We start from the raw sequence: 9,820 nt of genomic DNA, 5'->3' as shown, positions 1-9,820 counted from the left end.
TAACTTGATTTGTTGTATCATGGTCATGATGTGCGCCGGGCGTACGATGTTGCACTCCGGGAGTGCCTGATTAATTTTTAACTTGCTCTGTTGTAACATGATCATGATGTGCGCCGGGCGTACGATGTTGCACTCCGGGAGGGCCTGAGTAATTTTTAACTTGCTTTGTTGCAACATGATCATGATTTGTGCCGGGCGTACGACGTTGCACTCCGGGAGTGCCTGAGTAAGTGTAACTTGATTTGTTGTACCATGATCATGATGTTCGCCGGGCGTACGATGTTGCACTCCGGGAGTCCATGAGCAATCTTAACTTGCTTTGTTGCACCATGATCATGATGTGCACCGGGCGTACGATGTTGCACTCCGGGAGGGCCTGAGTAATTTTAACTTGCTCTGTTGTAACATGATCATGATATGCGCCGGGCGTACGACGTTGCACTCCGGGAGTGGCTGAGTAATTTTAACTTGCTTTGTTGTAACATGATCATGATATGCGCCGGGCGTTAGAGGCTACACTCCGGGAGTGCCTGAGTAATGTTAACCTGATGTGCGGTACCGTGATCCTGATGCGCGCCGGGCGTACGACGTTGCACTCCGGGAGTGCCTGAGTAATGTTAACTTGCTGTGCGGTACCGTGATCCTGATGTGCGCCGGGCGTACGATGTTGCACTCCGGGAGTGCCCGAGTATCTTATCTTGCTTTGCTGTACCTTGATCATGATGTGCGCCGGGCGTACGATGTTGCACTACGGGAGTGCCTGAGTAATTTTAGATTGAGTTGCCGTGCCATGACCCTGAGGTGCCCTGGGCGTATACGACGTTGCACTACGGGAGTGCCCGAGAAATTTTAGCTTGAGTTGCCGTGCCATGATCCTGAGGTGCGCCAGGCGTACGATGGTGCACTCCGGGAGTGCCTGAGAAATTTTAACATGAGTTGCTGGGCCATGATCATGATGTGCGCCGGGAGTTACGATGCGGCTCTCCGGGAGCGCCTGAGAAATTTTTACATGATGTCGTGATGTAGGTCGGGTGTACCTGAGAGATCTTACACATGTGGATGTGATGTGCACCGGGCGTAGGATTGTACGCGCAGGGAGTGCCTGAGAGATCTTACACATGCCGTGATGTGATGTGCGCCGGGCGTAGGTTTGTACACGCAGGGAGTGCCTGAGAGTGAGATATCTTACACATGTTGATGTGATGTGCGCCGGGCGCATGGTGGAGCACTCCAAGAGTACCTGAGGAATATTATCACATTCTGCGGCGAGTGTACGCCGGGCGGATGACGGTGCACCCCGGTTTGCATATGTAGATGAGGTTTATGACATTAACTCATTGACCACTAATTGAGAGGAACTTAACATCGTGATAGTCCGGCTACCCGTAGCTTGGTGTTATACTTAAACGTTCTGAGGACGATCGGGGCCTCTTTGGCCAATTCAATGCAGGTAACGGTATATCGCAGGAAATCAATTTTTTTTTCTATGAGTAAGCAGATGACCTATGTGGCATCTGCCGAATGGTCTAAGGTCAGAAAAAGCTCAATTCGATGTGCGAATGTCGTGATCCCGAAAATCAGTTTAACGGGAAGAAATATGTATATAACGCTACTCTCCATGAGGTTAAATTTCTGATGGAACTTCTCGCCCCATTCTGTGAAACTCTGTGGTACAAACTTGGAGTGTTTAATCTGTGAGCTACTTTGGCAACCCGTTAACTACCAGCCTGTATGGCGATAAGCCTTGCTCGCAACAAGGACCTCTATGCTAGAGCCAATTCCCTGGTTCGTAGTTTAAAGCTCACGTCTGCATGTATCTCGTTCCATGTATTTTGTTTCCAAAGGTATTGGGCCTAGTTGTGACCACAAGGTACTCTGGGTGCAATCCATAACTATGAGTCGCTCACAACAGTGCATGAATGTTTGTGCATGCATTAAGGTGCGATCGAATTAGCCAGCCATGCGTTCGTGTCACTGACGATGTAGACACTTATGAATCCCGCAGAAGGAAGCTATCGCATTTATGTGTCACACCCGTTACCAGCTAATAAAGACTTTCTGACCTTTTCTTCTCGCTCAGTTTCGAGTAACACGTTTCCGCCTATAACATAAAAACAGTCCGCATACTCGACCACTATGGTGTGGTATGTCACTGTATGTGCAATAGCGCATGTTTTTATGAGTTCGACCTTGCACTTTCGTTTGCTGGTCTAAATGCCATGTCTGTGCTAAAATCGGCTAAAATTTGGCTAACGGAAACTTCGAATTCCAGACTGCTACTAGTGACTGTTGCGGCTTTCACATCGGTGAAGGCCTGGCTACGACTGTGACTAACACAAGTTGCTCTTTGCTACACTGGTGAAATGCAACAGAAAGCAGATTAGGAAGAGGTTTGTATCGTAAGAATTTAGCTTCACCTAGCCCAGGAAATAAAGTTATGACAAGTTGACAACCCTAAGAATGGGATAAGGATGGGAGGAGAATGGGATGAGAATGGGGCAAAGATGAGAGTGGCGTAAAGATGAGAGAAGGGTAAAGACGTCCCTCGCTGCAGAACCAAGGTGTACAGGTCCAGCTTCATCCCTCATGCATCAACCCTCTGGAATCAACTTCCACAGAGACTGAAGGAGGCCTCGACCCTAAACAACTTCAAGAGAATGTGCAAAGACTACCTCCTGACCTCTATGCAGCATCAAGCGTACAGACGCCTAGGTTCTAGGCACTACAACATCCTCGCTACCAGGCTAAAAATGGACTGGAGCCCCTTGCATTCCACCCTGCATCTAATGAAGATCAAAGACAAGTTGTGCTCCTGCGGTGCGTCCTCCGAGACTGTTGCCCATTACCTGCTACATTGTCCGCTCTACAACAGCCAGAGGGACGTCCTAGCTGCTACAGTCCACCAGCTCACACAACAACGTCTGTCCGTGTCTACCTTACTGCAGGGGTTACCAGGCTATGACAATCTAACAAACAAAAAACTTTTTAAGGCTGTCGAAGCATATATTTCCTCTGCAAAGCGTTTCAATGGTCCTTCCATTTAAGCCATCCATGTCAACTTACCATGCCAAACTACTTCAAATCTTAATTACTTTAGTATTGTTAACCTTGACCTCTGACCTCTCAAACCTCTAACCTACTTGTCATTTTATTATTATTATTACTATTATTATTATTACTATTATTATTATCATTATCAAATCATCGTGTACGTTAGTGACCTTATTTGTATATATGCGTAGTTTTCAACATTGTAATTGTATGTGCTGTGTCAGACACCCAAAATCAGCCACGCTGCCTGGGTGGTCTTGTATTGCCGTTGCAATTTGAATAAAATAAAATAAAAAAATAAAATGAGAGAGGGGTAAATATGAGGGAGGCGTAGATAGGAGAAAGGGGAAGATAAGTAATAGGAAGATCACAGAGAGCCTTGTTGATATACCGATTATACAAGTGATGTGAATCCACGAAGCGACGGCCTTCGTGGATAACTGAGTTTATACCAACACGCATCGGGACGTGCTTGAGAGACGTACTTAGTCAGCCAACAAGGTGAGTATAATGTCGACCGCAACTCATACCTTAGTAAAGGGACAAATGAAGTGATCGGGGCGCGACGAAGGCGCGGACCCCATAACTCATATGGATGATCCAATGGGTGCGCAGTGGGTATAGGTTACTGCGCACTGATTGGATCAGACTAATGAGTACACCTGTACATACCATATAAGTACATGAGGGACAGACTATCCACTGTCACTTCAGCGGATTCATCCAACACGAACCGAAGGAGCGTGACGGAGACTGAACGAAAGGTTGGGGAATCGGGAGGGAACTTCGAAGCGGACAGCTTTGGAGGCCGCCCAGATTTTTTCCCACCCACCCACCCAAAATCTGCTGTTTAGAAGTGATGGGACTGTTCAGGCTCTGTTGCGCGACTTCGGCGCGGACCCCATAACTCATATGGATGATCCAATGGGTGCGCAGTGGGTATAGGTTACTTTTCAGCTGTGCTTGTTTACTAAATAAAGGCTTGTTGTTAAGTAATCTCCAAGCAGATAGACGACGTCGAATTTAGTTTGTGATCGTATAGGTCTTGTAGAAACATTGTTTCGTTCTTCAAGTAATGCGTTCATTCGATTCGCCATTAAAACATGAAACTCCTCCCCAAAGAGCACGACCTGAATAGACACCCTTGCTTATCCCGGACGCGCTCCGCTGAAGCAAATCCGGGATATACCGAACCTGCAATCCTGGCCCGCGACTTGTTCTGGATATCCAGAAAGTGCTTCAGAGCAGCTTTGGGAAAAGAAGCGTATTTGGGATGCAACAGTACAGGGACGTAGAGATCAGTGTAAAATCGCACAACCCAAAATTCGTACCGATTGCTGTAACTCATTACTACAAGCCAAATGCTCTTATCTTTTTAACGAGTAGCTTTGAAGTGCTACACTGTAGTCTGTAATACATGACTAAACTAAATGATGCGCTGTAGTAAAGGAATTCTATGTGACACACCTGCAATGGTGACCAGCACTAGAAGTGAGAGGATCGTCTTGGCCATGTTTCTTACACCTATGCGGTACAGACTAGCTGTACTGAAGAGTACTTAATGTCACCGAGGGCTCTGCTATCTGAACGGCGCGCGGATGTACATAAGAATGGGGGAACTGTGTCAATAGATTTTGATAAGGAATCTCAGCTTGTCACTGATTACCTCGTTTGTGATCACGTCTTACACAACTGTTCGTCTCTCTAACTATCATCTTCCGACAACGCAGTTTAGACGATGTTTCTGGCTAGATATACAGAAGATATGCAGAAATAAGGAATATTGGTTTGTGAAAAAAGATGACAAAGTTTGCAAGTTACACCACTCAGATCATGTGTTGTAAAACTAGTGATTGGACAAGGTAAATATCTGCCTATAATGGTTTGCAAATCCCCGCCCTCTTACGGTTACATGGGTTGAGTGTATACAGGGTAAGTTATTAAGTAGGGCATCACTTTTTTATAGTTGATTGTTCACGAGGGAAAACAAGGCCATGCCGATGAATATGTGTTAGTATTTACCATTTAATAGTTATATTTATGGAAAGGGAGAAGTTAAAGAATAAAGAGGAAAAAAAGTAGCAAGCACAACATGTCTAGGTTTCGCCTCCGTTAACATAACAATGGTCCGAAAGCAACCATCAAGGAATGAAACGGGGGAATATCAATCCGGTATTTTCAGCCATGTCTCATGGTCATTGATTTTTTCTTCATGGGCAGCGAGTTAGCAAATGCACTAAAAATTATGACTATAGCACTTGGACGAACGTTCTTATTTCTTTGCTCTTCAAGAGACGCCTTTTTTCGCTAAAGTGTAAAAACATACAACCCAAAAGTCGTACAAAACGCTATGAAAAAGACTCATTAAAACTACATTAAGGCTCTCTTCTGTTGGAGCTGTAGAGTGATACACTGGAATACATGACTGAACAAATCGTGCACCACGAAGTGCTATAGACCCAATTTACACACAATGTTTCGGAGTCGACTCGGACGGTGTGTGAGGAGGTTGGGCTGTTCTACTGGAGTTTTCGTACTATACTAGAAAACTCTACTTGAGTGACCTAGGATTCTCCTTGCACAGCCCTGAGTTTAAAGAAAAGGCGTGCGTATATCGGCCCATATATAGCATAGAAATTATGTATGACACACCTGCAATGGAGGCCAGCACTAGAAGAGGAAGGATCGTCGTGACCATATTTCCAGTAACTTTGCGAATACAAGCTGTACTAAAGTGTACAAAATGTTACCGAGGTCTCCTCTGACGAGGACTCTGCTATCTGAACGGTGTACGGCCGTACTTAAGGCCTGTGTCAATAGCTATTGATAAGGAATCTCGGCTTGTCACTGATTACCTCGTTTTGTGATCACACCTTACACAAATGTCCTCCTCTCTATCTATCATCTTCCAACGAAGACGCAGTTAAAGCGATGTTTCTTGATTTGCAGAAGATCTGCGGGAATATGGAACAGTGGCTTATGAAAGAAAAAAGATGACAAAGATTGTGATTGGACAAGAAAGATATCTGTTTATTGTTTAATGTCTAACATGGTTCGTGAAAACCCCGCCCTCAAATGAACCGTTAGATAGACTGAGTGTATAAAGGGTTAGTTATTAAGTAGGGCAGCGCTTTTTATAGTTAATTGCTGGCAGGGAAAAAGGGCCATGTAGATAACGTGTTAATGTTTACCTGACGCTATCTACCCTGGGCGCCAGACTAATACCGGGTCGCTGGCGATTTCCTTCGGTGGCCCAAGAACAGTCAGCCCGCCCAGTCTTAATCAACGCTCCGGGAGTTGAGCCCGTGGGAGTGAACCGTAAGGCCGGTCAACTCCCCGGCTAGAAATCCCCCGGTGCGCTAATTAGGGTTCTGCGGGCTGGGGTCTCTATGCCGCCGAAGGAACTGACTACAAGGTGCCGGCTAAAAGGAAAAGGCTAAAAGGCCCGATAAACAGTCTGGAACCCAGGGTAGACGCTATCTAGACTCTAGAATATGCATGCCCTGTGTGGCACTCAGGGACCACTAATACTCAATCCCGAGCAATTGAGGGTGTACAAAGAAGAGCTTGTCGAATAATTCTCGGCCCCAACTTTGTTAGCTACAGCTTGTCATTGGATCAACAGTCATTGCCATCTCTACGCAACAGATGACATGAGCTATGTGCTAACTTTCCTTCTTCCTTGTTAAGCTCCACGACGTTTGCTAATCGGTTGCCTCCAAACCATTTGAGTTTCCATGGCAAGAACCTTAGGTCTAAACACCAGATAACGCAGTTCAAATGCAGGACCGCTAGATATCGTAAAACTACACTACCTTACCTGGTCGACCTACTCAATTACAAAGTGTTGGCGCCGCGCAAAATGCATTGTAATGTATTGTGTATATCCCATGAGGTGCTTTTTGACGTTGTGCCCTTGGGAAGTACACTTAACACGAGTTGACTCACCTCACTTAGGTGAAAATGAGTAATTGACCTCGGTTAGGGACATCCATCGGAATAGGTGTTGAATAGGTATATGAAATATGAAATACAATATTGTGATGATTAAGTCCTTTGTATCGGAATCAAAAAGTTGTTCATGGGTTACCAATGACAAAACAGTAGATTGCATCAAAGATGCTCACTGTGTTTTAACTGTTATTTCTTTCTGTGCCACTTGGTAAGCTACGTTAAAGTACTTTAGACAGTTGCCTTACGATTAATTTGTAATGTGTTTAACACTTGTCTTTTCATATTCAAAACAACTGACACAACACTACACATATGATGTGTTCTAGACCGTTTTCCCACTCGGGAAAATCTATGCAAATTCGCATCGATGGTCGTTCGTATCAGCACAGTTTACACTTTGATGCCTCTCACATGCTACTTTCTACCAGGTCTTCAACAATTCGGGCCGTACTACTTCAATGATGATTGATTTATTTGCAAGTTCTTGCCCGAGGGCTAATTGCAACATGAAACAATGAACTGTAAAGATAGTGCGAGTTAACAATATTGACCAGTGGAAAAAATGGCTATTCCAAGAACTACTACAGAATACACTCTACGCTCTTTTGTGTATGACTTCTTTTTTGGATGCAGTGGAAGACGAAGTGTCCCACTGTTTTTTGTAACAAGTGGATTTTGAGGTTAAAATTACGTCATAGACCCCGGAGTGGCGGTTTAATACTGTGTCCTGCAACTTTGAGTGTGGATGCAAGATTAAGAGCACGGTTTCAATGGAAAGATAAATCGACAGCTATTGACCAATTTGACAGCTAATTGAATAGAGAAATTTGATACGAATTGATCGGCATGAATTTTGTCAAGTAGGAATACGGCCTTAGATAAAACAGGCACCTGTAAGCACTTGAGAAAAAGATGATTCCCATTGGACTATTAATGTTAACCCTATCTAGACGGGGGGGGGGGGGGCTAAAAGTGCCTGCGCCAACTTTGACATCGTATAACTGCCAAACGACGTATGGTAGGCCAACCAAACTGGGTGACTTTTCCTAAAATTTACTTGGCAACAATATTATGATAATAGTATAAGTTTATCATTTTTGGTGTTGCCATGGCAACGGGTTTCTCAAGAGGCATTTTATGCAAATTTAACTAATTTCGATTTAAACATCGTTGTTTCCAATGTTTTCTTGCTCAACCACACTAGTTTCCTACATGTATAACATCACATGTGATTTAATGTAAGTGTCATGTTTCAATATTCATAAATTATGCTAATTTGATGACGTCATCGCTCGAAATCCAAGATGGCGGACAAAATAATTATTTTCGGTATAAACAGGCTTTTTCGCTTGTAAATTCGGCACAACTTGGAAGTTTCTTAACCTGAAACATTGATGTGATTGTTATTTGGATCATACATGGAAAAAATGTATTTTGAAAAATTTCAAAATGACCGATCTAAGATGGCGGATCCCAGGTGTCGCTTACAACACATGACGTCATTCTTCGACGTCATTTTGACGTCAACTTAGTCACCACTGACGTCAAATGTCTTTGCATACCTTTAAATCAATAATACGCACTATTTTGTCTAATACTTTTAGATATTATGGGAATTCCCTATTTCGGCAATAAAATCACATCGATGACGTCATAATTACGTCATATTACGTCGAAACGTCACCAAATTAGACGAATTATAAAACTTCACGGTAACATCACTCCCTGCAAATTTGGTGATCATAGAGCATACCGTTCGGAAGTTATGACGGGGAGGTCAAAAGAGCCCCCCCCCCCCCCCCCCCCCGGTCCAAGAAGTTTTAAAAAAGCCCGGTCTAGATAGGGTTAATGTTGATAACTCTATTACACCATCCGGGAATTGTTTCACCAGGCTGATGTAACACTGACTAACAAAGTTATTTTTCTTTCAAACCACGGAAATGATACAAGCCTGTCATCATTATCTCCATGAAAACTGTAGATATAGTTTTGGGTGTGTCTGTGTGTCTGTGTGTGTCTCTGTGTGTGTGTTTCCGGACTACTGTAAGCAGCATAACTCAAGTACCTCTAAATGGATTTTTGAAATTTGATATGTGAACAGGAGTGGTGAAGCCAGAATTCAAGGTCAATTTTGGGCCCCCTGGTATGTGACATTGGTACTGCAGCAGAACTTGTTTCCTTGGTTGTCAAAAAATCCACTGCAGTTAGAGAGACTTATATTTCAATACTTACTCCCTGCCCCAAGAGCTAACCGTTAAAAAAACTTCATGAAAATTAGACCTTAATTTTTTTGTTCCTCTGTCATGAGGATCCATCTACAACTTCTCGAGTCATGTAGAACATGTAGAAACACAGACACACACACACACGCACACACACACACACACACACACACGCACACACAAACACACACACAGAGACACACACAGACACACAAACACACGCAAACACACACACACACCCACAAATACACACGGACAAACACACACAATCACACACACACACAAACACACACGCACACACAAACACACACACAAACACACACACACACACAAACAAACACGCACACACAAACACACACAAATATACAAACACACACACACACATTCACTTTTTCTGATTCCGTGTTCGTCACAGAACTTTAATGAATTAGTCACCGAACGTTATACAATGTTTTGTTTTATTCATTCGCACATATATAAAAAACAATAGCAAAATAATTAAAAGTATCTAAAAGAACTTGCAAGAGGAAAAAAGAAGCCCGCAAGGCTTATAAGAAACCCTCCTCCATTTAACTTAACAAATGTCAATTATG

Source organism: Branchiostoma lanceolatum, chromosome 5 (assembly GCF_035083965.1).
Source record: "Branchiostoma lanceolatum isolate klBraLanc5 chromosome 5, klBraLanc5.hap2, whole genome shotgun sequence".
Taxonomy (NCBI): Eukaryota; Metazoa; Chordata; class Leptocardii; order Amphioxiformes; family Branchiostomatidae; genus Branchiostoma; species Branchiostoma lanceolatum.
This window is presented reverse-complemented; position numbering follows the sequence as displayed.